The sequence below is a fragment of the Loxodonta africana genome, chromosome X (assembly GCF_030014295.1).
Source record: "Loxodonta africana isolate mLoxAfr1 chromosome X, mLoxAfr1.hap2, whole genome shotgun sequence".
Lineage (NCBI taxonomy): Eukaryota > Metazoa > Chordata > Mammalia > Proboscidea > Elephantidae > Loxodonta > Loxodonta africana.
The window spans coordinates 143238314-143259492 of NC_087369.1; the positions used below are offsets into that span (position 1 = coordinate 143238314).

Consider the following 21179-nt stretch of genomic DNA (forward strand, 5'->3'; position numbering starts at 1 on the left):
CCTTAGCCTTTAAATTATATTTCCATGTGGCAGGCATTTCATTTTTACAACACTTTCTTTTTTATATTTTTTTTCTTTTTCTTTTACTATTCCATGTATGATTTTTTTTTTCCAAGTCAGATCCTACCCTTTGCCATGAATTGCTAATCCCAGGGTGAAATAAACCTGCCTACTGCAGGCATCACTGGCAGCTGCTCCTGTTTCCCTCCTAAAGTGGCTTGGGTTTACCCAGACTAGGATTAGTCTCATAGAGATCAACATCTGAGAGCCTGTAGTTGATGCTCGATATGGAAGCCATGGGAATGAGCATACACCAATCCTTACACACCCACCCACCTGCAATCAAAATCACCCTTTTCTAAACTCATTTCAGATTTTCACGTCTTGATGTGATTAATTTAAATAGGCAGACAGCTTTACAGCATGTTCCTCCGGTGGAGGGAGGCTGACTCATGTCAGTTCAAGAATAAAAATAGGGAGCACTAATATCCAAAGAGTTTTTATAGAACATGTCCCCGTGTTTCTCATCCTTTTTTTCCCCTCTGTTCCTTTTAAATCAGGAAATCTGCTTTCTCCCAGCCCTTCCCGGAAATTGTTCGTGCATTGAATAGGCAGATGGTGGGTTGAGCTTTAAGAGACCAAAAAGGGCACATTCGTGCCTCAGCATTTTTCTCTAGCTTGGTAGCACAGATGCCTGTTTGTGAGTTAGTATCTAGTAAACCTTCACTTACTGTGGTCAGATCTTAATTTTTTGTTTGTTTGTTTTAGCATAGTTCGGTACCCTTTTCTTGAGCTTATTTGGAGTTCTTGTGGTTGTTGACTTCTCACCTGAACACAATTATTCAACTTCACCGTCTGAATATCCAGCCAGTTTATAAGGGGGAAGGAGGTCACAGTATACATAAGACAAATAAGCAGCTGGATTCAGTTCTGAGTTGAGTCATCTTGGAAATATTAAGCTCAGTGGTAATGTTGGCTAAGAAATGGGTGATAAGGACTGAAATGGGAAAAGATGGTCCTCAACTAATCCTCACTCCTCTGGATCTTATTCAAGGCTATTGCCAGAAGAAATCATGAAGGAGAGGGCTCTTCACCAGTGTTTTTTTCCCTTTGTGGCACCTCACTACAGCCTGACTTTGCCCATTCTGTTTGGGTATCAGGTTCAGACCTGTTCTTATATTTCTTTCTTCTTTCTTATATTTTTATTTGTTTTTTTGGGGGGGGGGTTTTAGGAGAAGTCAGAGAAGGTAGGCAGAATAATCTAGAGAAGTTAGGCAGAATAATCTAGAGAAGTTGACCAAAAAAAAAAAAAATGCTAGAGTGAGGTTTTCCTTTAGTTGTACCTACTCAAATATTCAGAAACCCTGGTGGTATAGTGGTTAAGAGCTATGGCTGCTAACCAAAAGGTTGGCAGTTCTGATCCACCAGGTGCTCTTTGGAAATCAGATGGGGTAGTTCTACTCTGTCCCATAGGGTTGCTATGAGTTGGCATCAGCTCAACGGCAATAGATTTGGTTTTGGTTTGGTTTGGGCTCAAATATTAGAAATGGGTAAACTATCCCAGAATAATTTTACCCTTAAGAAGTATACAAAACATTATTTTTTCTAAGGCTTCTTCCTGAGATTTTGTTCTGTATGTTATCCCTCCATAAATTCTCTCAATCTCCCCTACCTCCTTCCCCTCATCTTGTAAAAATGCTTAAGTATCTTTGGTTAAAAATAAAATCTTCCCTTCACACTGCACTTTCCAATAGAAATAGTCTATCTCTCTTTAATATAGTCCATTGATTGGCTAAATAAGCTCAAACTCGAGAACCAGAATGTCTGAGTTTGAATTCCAACCATTTCAATTACAAACTGTGTAAACATGGAGGAGTTACTTAATCTCTCTCTGTCTCAGTTTTCTTATCTATAAAATGGGAATAATAATTATACCTACCTCATAGTGTTGTTGTAAGTATTAAATGATTAAATATAAGAAAAACATATAGAACCATATCTGGCACTCAATAAACTCTTAAGTAATTGTTATTATCATTCTCTTAGAAATAAACTTGACTCCAATTCATTTTTGTCCATAGCACTTGTCACCTTCCAACCTACTATATGATTGATTGATTTATTAGATGTGTTTTTTACTGTCTCTCTCTCTCTCCCTGCTAAATTATAATCTCCATGAGATCAGGGATTTATGTCTATTCTGTTCATTGCTGTATGTCCTTAGTGCCTAGCAGGTAGAAGGTGCTCAATAAATATTTGTTGAATGAACGCTTTGTAATCTGACTTTCTCTGCTGCCAATCTATTGAAATTGCTTTGGCAGAGGTCACTAATAACTGCAAACCTGTGAACCATCTTTAACATCTCCCTCTCCCTACTTACCATATGTAATCAGTGATGAACTCAGATTAAGTGTATTGCCAAGTACCTCTCAAATCTGTCTGTGTTCTTCTAGATCCACTACCACTACCTTTTTTAGTCATAGTCATCCCTAACTGATAGACCCCTAACTGCACCCTAACTGATCTTCCTTCTCTCATTTTTGCCTTCTTTCAATCCATTCTTCACATAGCAGCCAAAGAAGGTTTTAACAATGTAAATCAGATGATACCTTGCTCTTTCTAAAGACGCTTTACTAGCTTCCCTTTGCCCTACCGAGTGAAGTTCAAAATCATTCCATGGCCTAGTGAAACTATATAAGCTGTCTCTTCAGTTCCTCAAAAAGTTAAACATAGAGTTACCGTATGACCCAGCAATTCCACTCCTAGGTATATACTCAGGAGAGCTGAAAACATGTGTCCACACAACAGTTTGCACATGGATATTCATAGTAGCATTATTCATGGTAGCCAAAAAGTGTAAACAACCCAAATATCCATAGACTAATGAATGGATAAACATAATGTTGTATATCCATGTAAAGGACTATTATTCATCTATAGAAAGGAATGAAGTATTGGTACTTGCTTGTCATGAATTGAATTGTATCCTGCAAAAATATCTGTCAACTTGGCTAGGTCATGATTCCCAGTATTGTATGATTCTCTACCATTTGGTCATCTGATGTGATTTCCCTCTGTGTTGTAAATCCTATCACTATGATATAATAAGATGGATTAGTGGCAGTTATATTGATGAGATCTACAAGACTAGATGGGGTCTTAAACCAATCTCTTTTGAGATACAAAAGAGAGAATCGAGCAGAGAGACATGGAGACCTCATGCCACCAAGAAAGCAGTGCCCTGGGAGCAGAGCATATCCTTTGAACCCAGGGTTCCTGCGCAGAGAATCTCCTAGTCCAGGGGAAGATTGATGACAAGGACCTTCCTCCAGAGCTGACAGAGAGAGAAGACCTTCCCCTGGAGCTGACGCCCTGAATTTGGACTTGTAGCCTACTAGACTGTGAGAGAATAAAATTCTGTCTGTTAATGCCTTCCACTTGGGGTATTTCTGTTATAGCAGCACCGGATGACTAAGACAATGCTATGATATGGATGAACCTTGAAAACATCATGCATACCAAGTGAAAGAAGCCATTCACCAAAAGCTGTATATTATATGATTCTATTTATATTAAAGATTCAAAATGGGCAAATCCATAGCGACAGAAAGTAGATTAGTTGTTGTCAGGGACTATGGGGAGAGAGGGGTTGACTGCTAATGGGTGTGGGTTTCTTTCAGGAGTGATGAAAACATTCTGGAATTAGATAGTGTGGCAATGGTTGAAGAACCTTATGAATATACTAAAAACACTGAATTGTACACTTTAAAAGAGTTAATATTATGGTATGTGAATAATATCTCCATTTGAAAAATGTAGCCCTTGTCTACTCTCTAATCTCATCTACTGGCACTTTCACAGTTAGTATACACCAGCTACAGTGATCTTTTCCCAGTTTCTCAAACATTCCATATTGTCTCTTCAGGATCTTTGCATACACTGTTCTCTGTGTCGTTACAGTCATCTCCCACCTCCCTTACCTAACTAACCCTTGTTCATTATTCAGAATGTAAGTGAAACACTATACTCTTTTCAGAAAGGCATCCTTTACTCCCTTCACATTATGTTGTTACCTCTTTTATACATTCCCCACAACAGCCTGCATTTCTCTATGAAAATACTTAGTACACTTTTAATTGCTTGATCATATCTGTCCTTCAGATTGGCCCAATAGACTGTAAGCTACATGAGATCAGAGACCATATATATCTTTGTTTACCACTTTATCCCACCTTCTTCTCCTCTCCTTTCTAAAAAACCAACAAACATTTATTAAGGAACTACTATTGTGCCTCGTCCTGTGCTAGGGACTAGGAATAAAATGATGGAAAAAAAAAAGAGCAAGAGACAATGCCCATGCCGTCATTAAACTTATTTTTTAGTGTAACATAGCAAGCAATTAAATAAAAAAACAAATATATAAGCAAAATGCTTCATTTCATCGATTCGGAAATGCCCATTTTTTCAGATGTTAACATCATCGTTGTTAATTGGGATTTGTCTTACTATCAGTGTAAGCAGAAAGCATTTTCTTTTCTTCTTTTTTGTTAGTGCATAAATATTTACGTGCATTGTGATTGAAGATATCTTGGAGTTAATGAGATAGGAGAGCTACCAAATATGTTAAAATTCTGGAAAGGAAATAAAGTGATATGGAAAATGGTAAATTTGAAGGAAGGCAGTCTCTATTCTTAACATGACACAAGCTTGGCACATAGTATACACATATCTTGAACTCATCTGTTTCTCTCCTCCTGCATAACCCTTTCCACTTCAGTGCTTCCTATCTTGTTTAATCAAAAACACTTAGATCCACCTAGTTGCCACAGCCAGAAACCTGGGTTTCTGCCTTGTTTTTTCTCTCCTCAAATCCCTTTCTCCCTATACAACTGATCTCCAAGTTCTGCTGAGCTCTATATCCTAAATACCTTTCCCATCCTCCCTAAAACCGATTATCCTCACTGCTACTGTCTTATATCAGGCCTTCATTTTTTATTGCCTTAACCATTGCAATAGCCTTCTAATTCAGTCTCTTATGATTTTCTTATTTTATTTATTCAAACCGTTCTTCACAATGCCACCAAAGTGATCTTCATAAAATTCCTACCTGTTCCTCACCCACTACCCTCTATCACCAAAGACTCATGACGACGTCTGTATATTTCAATTCTAGCCATTATCACTGTGTATTTTATTTCATCTCTCTACTACTAGACTGTAAGTCCCAGGAGGGCAGGGACCATGTCTGTTTTAGTTTACCGTTGTACTCCGCAATTTGGCACAGTGCCTGTCATATACTGTATTTTTATACAAATAACGCTTACCTTCTATGTTTGTTTGCCAACAGCAGTCTCCTCTGTGAGGTATTTTTGTAAGCGTTGCTATGCCAATTTTCTTTACATGTTTGCGCAGTTGGCAAACAAATGTAGAAGGCACATGTTATTTGCATAAAATATGGTAGTATATGCTGAATAAATGCTTGTTTAATAAGCGAACATTATGCCTTCCTGTTCTTTACCTTACTGTTCTAAGTATCAATATGGATATTTAACTGTGGGGAGTTCAGGTGATTTGCTGGTTAAAATGGAATATTCCCATGTGTGAATCCTATACTGTCCTTTGTAGTGTATCAATTTTCTTGGCATTTCTGATTTTTTTTTTTGGTGTGGTGGTAATAAAAGTGTCAAGCAAAATTCCCATGGGTACACATCTGTCCACATCATAATTATGCATGCTTTGGTGGGAGGCCATTCCTTCATGTCCCCCCACCCCATCTGAATCAGTACTGAAACATTGTGGCAATAATACCCAAACCAAATGCATTGCCGTAGAGTTGATTCTGACTCATAGAGACCCTACAGGACAGAGTAGAGCTGCCCAATAGGGCTTCCAAGGCAGTAATCTTTACAGAAGCAGACTTCCACATCTTTCTCCCATGGAGCAGCTGGTGGGTTTGAACCGCCAAGCTTTCAGTTAGCAGCTGAGCTCTTAAACCACTGTGCCACCAGGGCTCACCGTGACAATAATAAAAAAATAGGAGGCATTACTTGCCATTCTGATATGGGCATTCAGTAATATAACCCTCATAAGTAGAAGGAATTTTTTATGCCTATGAAAAGGTACCTATTATATTAGGATCGCCTTTCAAAATGCAGCTAGTATGTGAAACTTGAAGTGATAGAATCAAAATGAAGTTGAAAGGAGAAGGTTGAATGCTTCCGTGAGTTGCATACCAATCCTCTCTTTTCTTCCCCGGAGCTCACCATAAATGATTAAAAATCGCCCCTCAGGGTCTTGGCTCACATCTCCTACTTGTAACAGGAGGTTTGTGAGTAAAAGAACAGCTGCCCATCTGCTAGGAAAGCGAAAGGAAATAAATCAGACTTATCCATTTTATGCTGAAGATGTGTATTATCTGAGGTGGATGGGAATGAATATTGCTTTCATAAAGAAGGCATGGTAGGGTATTTGAAAATTATACCTGTGTGCCTAGTCAAGAAATAGGAGATTTTCTATTTGCATCCAGATTTTAGGAACATATTTGTTCTCATATAGTTTTGTGCAGAAAGCCTCATCTCCATTACAATATTGGGAGCACTTCGTTATTAAAGGCAACATGGCAATACTTTCTTTTTCTTTCCACTCTCTGCACGTATAACCCAGTGCTGGGTCCACAGATAGATACTCAGTAAACATATTTTCAGTGAAACATAAGAGGAAGAAAACCTACTTATTATGAGTATTATGTCTTATGTCAGGCATTTGAGTTGAGGGCTGATTCTGGAAAGTCATTCTTTGCTAAGAGAAATTCTCAATAATTTATAATATTGTCAAGGGCAAGACCAAGAAAAGACAATAATATGTTCCACCTTGTGTCTGCTGGTAAGGAAGCATGCTGAAAGGAATTCTCCAAACCTGGGTAGAGTGTAGTTGTTTTTACTTCAAAAAAAGAAAAACATATATATGTATATGTAATGTTTGGTAGGGACCATAGAGATTAAAGGCTTCCCATCTCTAATGTAGCCTTCAAACTAGCTTCTATTGAGATGTTATACCTAATGCCCCTAGCCTAAGAGCTTAAGGGTTCATCATGAAGCTTCAAGGTAAACTTCCACTTTGGCCCAACTTTGGCAGAGCCCAGAGTTGAAAGGAGTTAAAAAGAGCTTTCATGGCTTGAATTATAAGATATTGAGATTTCATGTCAGCAATTTATTGTACTTTAGCAGCAAGGTCAGCACATGCCAAGGAGAGGACTTACTGTGAATTTTGTTTTATTGGTGGGTGTTTTCAGCACTTGACCAAAGCAGATAAACATTGGAAGTGGGCATAAAGGGGGAGGGTAAGATTGTTCTCTTCTGCATTACTGATCCAGCATGAAGCATTTCTCAGTGGCTTTAGTAAGTAACATGATAGCAAACTAACTCAATCAGTTTAAATGAAGAAATAATCAGGGGAATTACTGTTTTTGCTGTGTGTTTGAGAGAGCATAAATGAATGCATTAACAGATGAGATTTCATTTTAAAAAAGGTAAAACTTAAACTAATGTAGGGATAAGGTATTGGAATAGACATTTTAGGTGAGATTTGGGCATTTCTGCCCAGGGCTTTTTAGTAAGAGAGAAATTTGGTTAAATACTCATTTGCTTGAAGGCAGGGGGCTGGGCCAAATAACCATCTTACAGTCCCTACTGGCAATAAGATGCTATGCAGTCTCCTATAGTCCACAATTACAAGCTAACTCTGGTTCACCATTATTTTCACTTTGGCTTTTGCTGCTTCCCAACTTGTAAAGGTTGAGTATAGAGCTTAAGGTAAGCTACTCTGTGTCAACCAGATTAAAACTGTTGAGATTTCCAAAATACTCAGTACTGTTAGACATATTAAAACATAACAGATTGCCCTTTTCCTCAAGGGTCATATGGTCTATTTGAATGGAGAGGCAAAAATACCACATTTAAAACGGTTAGAGAACAACTAGGTAAAATGTGGTATGTTATTTCCCTATTTCAATAGCAATTTATGAGAACATTTTATCAGTATGAGATGGGGTGAATAAATTATGGAGGATGTAGACCTTGAGGAAGTCCCTGTGGATAAAAAGGATGTAGATAAGTTGAGGTCAGTCAGAGAGAATCAGATGTAGGAGAACCAGGTATAATTAGAGGTGCCAGAGATCCATCTCTAACAGTTTTCCTTGACTTAAGTTAACACTGTCCCATTTTGTTTGCTCAATAGAAACTTCCTTCTCCTGGGTATCACTTTGTCTTTTGTATATTGGTTTCCTCAATTAAATAGGAAAAATCTGTCATATCCTTCACAAAGGAGACAGCATGGGGAATCCTTGCAAAATTATATGCAGCGAGACTCTGAAGATTGGTTTCTGCTTATAGGAATCTCTTTATACTGTCTGGACCACCTCAGCCCACTTCTCTATTTCTGGCCCCATATGGTGATAGAATAAGTCAGGCTAATTAACTCTGTACCTGGGATTCTTTAAATATTTAAGTGTGTGTGCGTGTTTAACTTGCTCAGATGTGTGCAGAAACTCTACTGTTGTTCCTGGCAAAGCAGCTTAGCTTTGATGAATCTATCAGATTTCTGATATGACAACATTCTCAGTGATTAATACACCTACTTAAAAGTTTGTTACTTCGAAGAGCTTTTCTTTGTACATATACAAATGCTGTGCAACAGTGGCCTGGTGCATACAGCAGCTTGCCCAGGTTACTAGCAATGAGGTTGAACCCACAAGGACTTTCAGGGGATGCCAAGTCACTGACAAGATTTATGTGTTTCTTATTCAAAACCATACACCACGAGAGTGATCTGGCACGTGTCTGTCTGTCACTCTTTCTCTGATCTTTACATCCATCTTCCATTTAAGCCGTAACATTTGAATCCTCTACTCCTGAAAGATCTCCTATATTTCATTCTGTCTGCATAAATGCATTTGATATGAAACTGAACATAAGAACAAAATTTCTGGGCATGTGTTTTTGCTGAGATTTTTCTCTCATTAAATGTTTCTGAGGAAAGGGTATTTTGGTAAAGTTCCCAGATGCAGCCATGAATACAAAAAGTATACCAATACCTCATTATTTCTGAGAAGGCATGTCATTTGGGAGAGGGAAGTAATTTCAAAATTAATGGTACCTGAGGCTTGTGATCATTGTCAATATAAAGCCCTGCTTCCTTGGGCTTGGTTTTGAAAGATTTTTTTAAGCCTCCCTTGGACTTAGTGTCTGGTCCTTTTTCAGAATCTGCCCTGGGTGTCTGGGTAGCTATTGTGTTGTCTTTGCTGTATTGTAGCTTCTGTGAAAATGATACAGCACTTGTGGATGTGATATTTTGATGAGTGAATTTCTTTATAAGGATGACCCTCTGTGGCAAGTTTTAAAATAAACTATTCTAAGATAACCAAGAATCTGGGAAATTGGTATATCAAATAATAGAATAATGAAATTATTAGCCCCTGAAAGAATGATGTTGTTAGGGAAAATAAACACTTTGCATGGGAAATGTACAAGAGATTTGAGGAAAATACCGCTCAAGCATTAAAACCATCTCCTCTAAAGATTTTGGAACAAAAGGAAATGGGGATTTCGGTTGTTATAATTATCCCAGCCATCTATGTGTAGATAAGTCACACCTAAAATAGAACTTCAAGATGACTTCCTTTGCTAAATGGAGTCCTTCTGGGCCACCTCCATTCCACCTCATGTAGGTTGTCTGTATAGGGAAAGAGTATGATTCTTAACTTTAACCCAAGCCAGATAGAAATAGAAATTCCTGTATGTTTTAGAAGAATTGTTTATAATTTGATATAATGTTATCAAATTTCTTATTATAAAAAAATTTGACATCCAGAGCCTGTCTAGGAAGTTCTGTGTTCTTTTCTACACCCTATCTTCCCACCCCCCACATTAGATAGGTTTTCTAAAGAAAAAGAAATCTTTTCTAAAGGATTAGATTCTGAACGAGGAACTGAAAGAGGTTGTGGAAACTTTTTGATTAAAAAGAGGAAGAATTATTGTCTTGGTCATCTAGTGCTGCATAACAGAAATACCACAAGTGGATGACTTTAACAAAGAGTTTAGTATTTTGAGTGCCTTCCAGCCTACAGGGCTCATCTTCTAGCACTATCAGACAGTATTCTGTTATGATCTTCATGACTGTTTAGTCCAGTAGACTAGAAGTCTGAATTCAGGGCGCCGGCTCCAGGGGAAGACTTTCTGTCTCTGTTGGCTCTGGAGGAAGGTCCTTGTCATCAGTCTTCCCTTAGTCTGGGAGCATCTCAGCCCAGGAACCTCAGGTACAAAGGATGTGCTTTGCTCCCTGTGCTGCTTTCTTGGTGGTAGGAGGTCCCCATGTCTCTCTGCTTGCTTCTCTCTTATATATCTCAAAAGAGATTGGCTTTAGACATTATCTAATCTTTTAGATCTCATCAATATAACTGCCACTAATCAATCCATCTTATTGCATCATAGTGATAGGATTTATAACACATAGGGAAATCACATCATCTATATGTAAATATGAAATATATATATGGACAATAAAATTGTTGTTAGTTGCTATTGAGTCAGCTCATTGCCTGATCCTACACCATCTTCATGACCTTGGTATGCTTGAGTTCATTGTTTCATTTTGAGCGCCTTCTGGTCTGCAGGGTTCCTCTTCTAGCACTATCAGACAGGATTCTGTTATGATTTTCATGATTGTTAGTGTGTTTGAGTCTATTACTGTGGTTCTTGTGTAGTGCCTTCCAACCTAGCGGGCTCTTCTTCTAGCACTAAGTCAGACAGTATTCTGTTGTGATCCATCGAGATTTCATTGGCTAATTTTCTAAGTAGATTGCCAGGACTTTCTTCCTAGTCTGTCTTAGTCTGGAAGTGCCACTAAAACCTGTCCATCGTGGGTGCCCTAGTGGTATTTGAAATACTGGTGGCAGCTTCCAGCATCATAGCATCATGCATGCTACCACAGTATGGAAAAGTGATGGAGGAGTGGAGGGAACAATAAAATAGACTGATACAAAAATCAGGCATCAAAATTGTTGCCAGAATATGCAGTCATAATAATAGATACGCGAATTCTCAAAATGGCAATATTGTTCTTGGTCTATACAGTGTCAGTGTTAACAGGTAAACATGTTAACTGGAATAAGACACTCACTCATCAGTGACATCTATTGTCACATTAGCAGGCAAGTGTTTAGTAAGCAAAGCTAGTTGTTGTCAGATACAGAAAAAGTCTTGGGGGGAAATATGACTAAGAATGAGAATATTTTTTAATAAAAGAGAGAGATACAGAGAATGGACTGTTGTCTAGTAAACAGGCTCAAATGAGTCACCCATGTGGGGATGAGATGAGAGCTGAGAGGAGGGTGCTCCAGGCTGCCAGGTCCAAAGATGCCAAAGGGGAAGGTGAGGAGTGCCAAAGACTCTCTACACAAGTCTCCCTTTATGCAGTTCCTGAGGAAACATGACAGTGACAATTCATCCATATAGTAGATCTGGACAAAATCTTTACGGATTTGGGAACTAGCTTGTAGTCCATAGATTGCTATTAAAATGTAAACCACACGTGATGTGTATTTATGAATCTTTTGAAGCTGTTTCCCTAGATTGGTAGAAATTCAGAACTGCAGGGGCCCTTAGAGGGAATGTAGAATTTGTGGTTTTCTAAATGTGTTCCCTTGAACCCTGTGATAATGAAGAAATGTCTTGGGGGGGGGCACTGTAGAGGCAAAGAGGAGGAGCAACAGGGATAGCTCCAGATCATTTGCACATGGTTCAATTAGAGCAGATGTTCTATCATCTGTTTTATCTTTTATAGCTTTGGATAAGTTATTTTAAAAAGGGATTCCATTGCTTTAAAAAACAGTTTAAAAACCATGGATCTAATCTAATCCCCTTATTTTACAGATGGAGAGTTTGAGTTACAGTCAAGCCTCCCTACTTTAGAATCCTAAGGCAAGGCCAGTTTGACTTAAGGAAATTAGAATTTTAAAATACTGTTTAACTTTTAAGTATATCACATGTTAAAGATTGATCTGCAGTCTGAAATTGATCAAACGTACAATCATAATGCATTGGTAATTACTGGTGATTGGAACATGAAAGTTGGAAACAAAGAAGAAGGATCAATAGTTGGAAAATATGGCCTTGGTGTTAGAAATGATGCTGGAGATTGCATGATAGAATTTTGCAAGACCAACAACTTATTCATTGCAAATACCTTTTTTCAACAATATAAACAGTGACTAAACATGTGAACTTCATTGCATGGAATACACAGGAATCACAAAGATTACATCTGTGGAAAGAGACAATGGAGAAGCTCAATATCATGAGTGAGAACAAGGCCAGGGGCCGATTTTGGAACAGATCATCAATTGCCCATATGCAAGTTCAACGTGAAGCTGAAGATAATTAGAACAAGTTCATAAGAGCCAAAGTACGACATTGACTATATCCCACCTGAATTTAGAGACCATCTCAAGAATAGATTTCATGCATTAAACACTAAAGAACAAAGACCAGACGAGTTGTGGATGACATCAAGGACATCATACATGAAGAAAGCAAAAGGTCATTATTAAGACAAAAAAAAAAAAAGAAGACCAAAATGGATGTCAGAAGAGACTCTGAAACTTGCTCTTGAATGTAGAGTAGCTAAAGAAAAAAAAAAAAGAAAGAAACGATGAATTAAAAGAGCAGAACAGAAGAATTCGAAGGGCAGCATGAGAAGACAAAGTAATGTATTATAATGAAATGTGCAAAGACCTGGAGTTAGAAAACCAAAAGGGAAGAACATGCTTGGCATTTCCCAAGCAGAAAGAACTGAAGAAAAAATTCAAAGCTTAAGTTGCAATATTAAAAGATTCCATGGGCACATATTGAACAATGCAGGAAACATCAAAAGAAGATGGAAGGAATACACAGAGTCACTGTACCAAAAATTGGTTGACATTCAACCATTTCAGAAGGTAGCATATGATCAAGAACTGATGGTACTGAAGGAAGAAGTTTAAGCTGTACTGAAGGCACTGGCAAAAAACAAGTCTCCAGAAATTGACAGAATACCAGTTGAGGTGTTTCAACAAACAGATGCAGCTCTGGAAGCTCACTCATCTTTGCCAAGAAATTTGGAAGAAAGCTGCCTAGTCAACTGACTGGAAGAGATCCATATTCATCGTACCCATTCCAGAGAAAGGCCATCCAAGGGAATGCAGAAATTATCAAACAATATCATTGATATCACATGCAAGTAAAATTATGCTGAAGATAATTAAAAAATGGTTGCAGCAGTACATCAACAGGGAACTGCTGGAAATTCAAGCCAGATTAAGAAGAGGATATGGAAGGAGAGATATCATTGCTGATATCAGATCGATCTTGGCTGAAAGCAGAGAATATCAGAAAGATGTTTACCTGTGTTTTATTGACTATGCAAAGGCATTCAACTGTGTGGTTCATAACAAATTATGGATAACATTGCAAGAATGGGAATTCTAGAAAACTTAATTGTGTTCATGTGAAACCTGTACATAGACTAAGAGGCAGCTCTTCTAACAGAACAAGGGATTACTGCATGGTTTAAAAATCAAGGAAGGTGTGTGTCAGGGCTGTATGCTTTCACCGTACTTATTCAATCTGTATGCAAGCAAATACCCTGAGAAGCTGGGCTATTTGAAGAAGAATGTGCTATCACCATTGGAGGAAGACTCATTAACAACCTGCAATATGCAGATGACACAACTTCACTTCCTGTAAGTGAAGAGGACTTGAAGCACTTACTGATGAAGATCAAAGACCACAGCCTTCAGTTTGGATTACACCTCAACATAAAGAAAACAAAAATTCTCGCAACTGGACCAATAAGCAACATCATGAGAAATGGAGAAAAGATTGAACTTGTCAAGCATTTGGTTTTACTTGGTTGAACAATCAACTCCCATGGAAGCAGCAGTCAAGAAATCAAACAATGCACTGCACTGGGCACATGTACTGCAAAAGACCTCTTTAAAGTGTTAAAGAGCAAAGATGTCACCTTGAGGGCTAAGGTATGCCTGACCTAAATCATGGTATTTTCAATTGCCTCATATGCATGCAAAACCTGGACAATGAATAAGATGCTGGGTTCTCTAGAGAAGCAAAACCAGTAAAGCGTTTAGATATATAAAATTATATATAGAGAGAGAGAGATCAAGGAAATGGCTCACATGATTGTAGAGGCTGTAATGTCCCAAGCCTGTGGATCAGGATAGATGCTTCTCTAGATTCATGTAGCCACTGGGGCTGATGAACCCAAGACTGGCAGGTTGGAGGGAGGGGCTCCCACTCTCAGGCTGTGAAGATCTATGGATTCCAAGATCTGCAGTTAAACTGATTGCTGAAGTCCCAAGAGCCAGAGATTAGACGAACAGGAGGCAGCCACAGGATCCACACTGAGCAAAAAGCCAGAATGTCTGCTTATATTCAGATGCAGGCCACACCCCCAAGGAAACACCCTTTCAACTGATTGGCTATTCATAGCAGATTCCATCATGGGAGTGATCACATATGATCACTGAGAATCATGGCCCAGCCAAATTGACACACAATATTAACCATCACACCAAAGAACTGATGCCTTTGAATTACGGTGTTAGCAAAGGATATTGAATGCACTGCTAGAAGAATGAATAAATCTGTCTTGGAAGAGGTACAGCCAAAATGCGCCTTAGAAGTGAGAATAGTGAGACTTCTTCTCATGTGCTTTGGAAATGTGATCAGGAGGGACCCGTCCCTGGAGAAGGACATCATGATTGGTAATGCAGAGGGTCAGCAAAAAAGAAGAGGACCCTTAATGAGATGGATTGACACAATGGCTGCAACAATGGACTCAAACATTGCAAAGATTGTGAGGATGGCACAAGACTGGGCTGTGTTTCGTTCTATTGTACATAGTGTCGTTATGAGTCGGAGCCTACTCGATGGCAGCTAACTACAACAACAAAGATTGATATAAATGTGTATTAACAAGCAGAATGAGGTAGTTTAATGAAAAAAATAAAATTCAGACTTAGTCTGCATCAAATAATAAACTACCATAAATGAAAGGGCCTGTTAGTATGCAAGAATTAATGATAGGACCCAATTGAAAGCATATTGAAAGGATTCTTAATTTATTGAGTTTTGGTTTGTAAAAGGTAGTTATTTTAGACTTGAATCATCCTTTTAAATGAGACCTTGGAAATTTACAAAGGGAAACATCATTTCCAAAGTTATACTCAGTTAGGATTTTTAAAATGATGTCAGTTACCAAAATTGTTTTAACATTGGCCACAGTCATGTCCTCACTGTGCCTCATCAATGCCATACACCTTGATGCCCTTGTGGTTTTTCTTACAGCTTCATTTATCCCCAGTTAGACTACCATTGACCTACTCTTTGTGCTTCTGAATCTTACTCATTTTCAAGACTCTGTTGAATTCTCAACTCCTCTCTGATCGCTGCAGCCCACACTAATCTTGCCTTCCCCTGAGAAACTAATGTGCTTCCTCTACTTGCCTCTCATTTGACAGTTAGCATATATTTACTTGACTTCTTGTTCTATAACTTGGTATGTGGTTGTTCTGATCACCTCACAGTTCCCCAACCAAATCACGTAATTTTTGAAGTAGAAGTCATGTCTTAAATCTCTTTTGATGCCATCCTCTAGTGCCTTGTTTTATAGTAGACGATCAGCGAATATTTTTTTTTTGGTTGACTGTCATCATGAGTTCCTTTAAACAGCCTTAGGGAACTCAGCTGTATTGAGGCATATAGTCCTCATAAAAATTGGCTAAGGAACTGTACGTTCTCAGTCCCCAAATTCCTGTTAATTATTAATGGTTTTGAATTTTAAAATATATAGGTTAGTAGAAATCCCCAAGAGATGCACTAGAGAATCATGTAGTAACACAGAATTACTTTTCTAATTCCTATGTCCTGTCTAAAATGCCCCTCAGCTTATTGTGAATTCATTATTTTCTGCTTTTTCAGTCATAAAATGAGAAATGTTATAATTTACTGTAAGAAGAATATCTATCATCCTAAAGGAAACAATTTATAAAGTAAAGTTAGTTATGTGCAACTGTGACATATTATGAACCTAATTTGAATTTAAGATTATTGGATGGTGCACAACTACCATCGCTGAACATTTTAATCAAAGATTATGTAGACTAATCCTGATCAAAAGGGGGAAAATGTAGAACAGAATTTCAAATTCTCATAGACTCCAGAATTCCTAGAGCTATGAAGGTTGGATGAACCCCTGAATCTATTGCCCTGAGATAATCTTTAAACCTTAAGCCAGAAATATCCCGATGCCTTCTTAAAACCAAAATATAGTTTAACTTAACTAGTAAAAAGTGTCTGTCTTGAGCATTATGTTCTTTTAAGAACTGTCTATATGGAATCAAAGTGGCAACAGCAACTTGAAAGATTAGATAGGAAATTTAGGGGGCAGTGAATTTATGTTAATGGGCAAGAAACAACTCAGAAAACCCAAACGAAATCCACTATAATCGAGTCAGTTCCTACTCATCGTGACCCCATAGAGTTTCCAAGGCTGTAAATCTTTATGGAAGGAGATTGCCATATCTTTCTCCTGGAGAGTGGCTGTTGAGCTCGAACCACTGACCTTTTGGTTAGCAGCTTAGCACTTTACCCACTGCACCACCAAACCCCCCAAAAAACCAAACCCAGTGCCTTCGAGTCAATTCTGACTCATAGCGACCCTACAGGACAGAGTAAAACTGCCCCACAAAGTTTTCAAGGAGCACCTGGCGGATTCGAGCTGCAGACCCATTGGTTAGCAGCCGTAGCACTTAACCACTACACCAACAGGGTTTCCACTGCACCACCAAAGACTCCTTAACTCAGAAAAGAAGGGTGAGAATTGCTGCACAACTCAAAGAATGTAATCAACGTCACTAAATGGTATATGTAGAAACGTTGAATTGGTGTATGTTTTGCTATGTATATTCTCAACAACAAAATAAATGAAAAATTAAAAAAAAAGATTATTGTAGTAATCTAACAAGACTCTTTTCCAAAGTAGAAATGGTGATTCTTATCAAATTTTCATGTTAATCTCAGAGGAACTGTTTCTTCTTTCCTGTACAATCATGACTTCAGAGGAAATATTTGAATTCTTTCAGTCCTGGCAATGATGTCAATATACTTATAGGATATAGACTTGCAAGTTGGAAATTCATCAGAAACATTTAGTGTTTTCAGATAAATTTGAAAATCATTTCCCTCGTATTCTAATGTGAACTAGCTTCAGTATTCAAAAAGATAGCTCTGCATCAAGAAATGGTATGGTGGGTGGCAAATCAAGATCACTTCTTTGGATTTATATAGACAAAGTAATAGATTATGATTGGATTGCTTTATTTGGGAGTCCCAGTAGGAAGTAAGTTTTTATCTTTTACTGAACACCAGGTGTCTTAGACTTTTGGAATTGTAGAAATGTGTGTGACTTGAAATGATTATTAAATAATAATTTGAAGTTAAGAGGGTATTTCCATGCTCAAAAGTAAACCCACTCCTCTGCTGGCATCTTGGCAAAGGTCAAGATGAGCACTATGTTCTTGGAGTTAGACAGTCTCTCCGCTGCCCTACACTGGCTGAAATAAAAAAGGAACCTTGCGTACTTGAGTGTCTTAGGCTGGGTTCTGTAGAGAAGCAAAACCAGTAAAGCATATAAGTATATATAGAGAGAGATTTATATCAAGAAAATGGCTCATGCAGTTATAGAGGCTGGAACATCCCAAGTCTGTGTATCAGAACCGAGGCTTCTCCTGATTCACATAGCCGCAGGGGCTGGCGAACCCAAGATTAGCAGGTCGGAGAGCAGGGCTCTTATTCACAGGCTGTGAAGATCGACGAACCCCAAGATCAGCAGCCAAGACTGCAAGGCTTCTCCTGATTCACTTAGTTACAGGCACTGGAGAACCCAAGACTGGCAGGTAAGCTGCTGGCTCAAGTCCCAAGATCCAGAGATCAGACGAACAGGAGGGAGCTGCAAGATCCAGAGCAAAAGCCAGAACGTCTACTTATATTTGGATGCAGACCACACGCCCAAGGAAATGCCCCTTCAAGTGATTAGCCACTCACAGCAGATCCCACCGTGGAGGTGATCACATACAAACACTGAGAATCATGGCCCAGCCAAGTTGGCACACAATCTCAACCAACACATTGAGGTAATACATCTCTGACATATTATGAACTCAATTTAAATTTGATTATTGCAGTAATCTAAGAAGACCCTTTTTACAAAGTAGAAATGTTGATTCTTTTCAAATTTTCATCTTAATAGGAACTATTTCTTCTTTCCTGTACAATCATGACTTCAAGGGAAATATTTCTTGGCCTCTTTATCTCCCTTGGCTGGAGTCAATAGGGATCATAGATGACCTGAGTACTCAGACTAAGATTGTTCCTTTATGGAACTTGATAACCTTCATGAGCAGGATTCAAATGGTTACCCCAAGCACTGCATGTTTCCGGTAAGAAGACTATTCCTTCTCTACAGCCACACATACACTCACAGCTTATTCCCTACTGCCTGCCTTGGGAACAGTGCAACTAAAATCATGTTCTTTTTCCTTTATTTCAGTCATCACAAGATTTCCTGATTATTCCCTGGCCCTTCAACTCTAATACATCCCTTTTCTGATCCCATCTTCTGTCCTTCCTCAAATCCCTCTGGAATTCACAATAGCAGCACAATCTCCTCTATCTTCAACTTCTTCTCTGAAAGCTCTCTTAACCTTTTTGATCTAACTAGAAGCTGGATCTCTCCTGAGGGTATTGCTTTCCCTACAGCCCTCTCATGTGGTGACTGGTTCCCTTCTTACATCCTTAAATCGATAGGCCTAGAAATGAGGTTGAACAATATCATTAATATCACATGCAAGTAAAATTTTGCTGAAGATAATTAAAAAACAGTTTTAGCAGTTCATCTACAGGGAACTGCCAGAAATTCAAGCCAGATTCAGAAAAGAGTTTGGAAATGAGGGATATCATTGCTGATGTCAGATGGATCTTGGCTGAAAGCAGAGAATACCAGAAAGATGTTTACCTGTGTTTTATTGACTATGGAAAGGCATTTGACTGTGTGAATCAAAACAAATTATGGAAAACATTGTGAAGAATGGGAATTCTAGAACACTTAATTGAGCTGATGTAGAACAACCAAAAGGTAGTCATTAGAACAGAATAAGGGGATACTGTATGTTTTAAAATCAGGAAAAGTGTGCATCAGGGGTGTATCCTTATACCACATTTATTCAGTCTGTATGCTGAGCAAATAATCTGAGAAGGTGGACTATATGAAGAAGAACATGGCATCAGGATTGGAGGAAGACTCATTAACAACCTGCGATATACAGATGACACAACCTTACTTGCTAAAAGTGAAGAGAACTTGAAGCACTTACTGATGACGATCAAAAACTACAGCTTTCAGTATGGATTATACCTCAACACAAAGAAAACAAAATTCCTCACAACGGAGAAAAGATTGAAGTTGTCAAGGATTTCATTTTACTTGGATGAACAATCAATCTCCACAGAAGCAACAGTCAAGAAATCAAATGACGTATTGCATTGGGTAAATCTGCAGCAAAAGACCTTTTTAAAGTGTTGAAGAGCAAAGATGTCACTTTGAGGACTAAGGCGTGCCTCACCCAAGCCATGGTATTTTCAATGGCCTCATAAACATGTGAAAGCTGCACAATAAATAAAGAAGACTGGAGAAGAATTGATGCCTTTGAATTATGGTGCTGGTGAAGAATATTGAATATATCGTGGACTGCCAGTAGAATGAACAAATCTGTCTTAGAGAAGTACAGCCAGAATGCCCTTTAGCGTGGAGGATGGTAAGACTTAGTCTAACGTACTTTGGACATATTATCAGGAGGGACCAGTCCCTGGAGAAGTACATCATGCCTGGTAAAGTATACGGTCAGCGAAAAAGAGGAGGACTCTCAATGAGATGGATTGACACTGTGGCTGCAATAATGAACTCAAACATGACAACGATTGTAAGGATGGTACATGACCAGGCAGTGTCTCATCCTGTTGTACATAGGGTTGTTATGAGTCAGAACTGACTCAATGGCACCTAACAACAACAACAACAGAAGTGAGGTAGATAGTCTCCTTTGTCCCCATTTCTCCTTACAGACCATCCTTTTTCCTACCTCAAAACTGCCCAATATTGACTCTTGTGTCATTAGATTTTATTTCCTTGTTACCATTATCAACCAACCAGTATTTCACTTGCCTTCATTCTTTGAAGATTTTAGCTCCTGGCTCACTATTAAACCCTGCCAATACTACTCCTGTCATTTTTTAAAAAATGATTTTATTATCAGTAAAGATGATTTGTTCCAATACCATGGTCTTTTAAGTCCATGATCTCCTATCCTCCAAATATCTTGTCTTCTATCCTACTTCAAGTACTTGCTTCCGTGGTCATACCCCACAACTTGTTGTTGACAATATCTGCAACCGATCATTAATCTCAGTTTTAAGCATTCCACGTTGTAAGTCCTAACTTCTCTCTTTCTAGCTCCCTCCCTCCCGTATTCCAATTCCAACAATACTTGACCCCACCAGAATTTATAATCCATTGATCCTACCACTTTTTCACCTTCCGTTAAATCCTCTCATGTCCTTATTTATCTTCTTACCCAGTTCAAATTTCACTGACAATCATAATCTCTTCCTCTTTCTGCCATACATCCTCAATTCATTTGCTTCTTTCTCATTTTGTTGTATTTACTCGGCAAAACCACAGCCCTAATTAAATGTAACTCTTGGCTTATTATATGTCAACACCCGTGCAGATGATCATGCCTGGAAGAAAACACATAACCATGTTTCCTGGTCTTATTTTAAATCCATTATCACTAAATCAAATGAATGAGCCCTGGTGGTGCAATGGTTAAGTGATTGGCTACTAACTGAAAGGTTGGTGGTTTGAAATCATACAGTGGCTCCGCAGTAGAACGACATGGTGATCTGCTCCCATAGGAATTGCAGCCTAAAAAACTATGAGTTCTACTCTGTCACATGGCAGTTCTATTCTGCTACATGGCAGTGTGAGTCGAAGTTAACTTGATGACACCT

At 38.5% G+C, this 21179-nt stretch overlaps 1 long non-coding RNA gene across 8 annotated transcripts in view; it reads left to right on the forward strand.

Moving 5' to 3' along the window:
- Positions 1-9760: 9760 nt before the first annotated feature.
- Positions 9761-21179, forward strand: part of LOC111751861 (uncharacterized) — a 425334-nt gene continuing 413915 nt past the window's right edge. For 2 of the 8 annotated variants that reach the window (XR_010319637.1, XR_010319638.1), the window contains exon 1: positions 9761-10312. This is a non-coding gene — a long non-coding RNA (uncharacterized LOC111751861). The remainder of the gene's footprint in view (positions 10313-21179) is intronic. The other 6 variants (XR_002786919.2, XR_010319639.1, XR_010319641.1 and 3 more) reach the window with 5 other exon arrangements.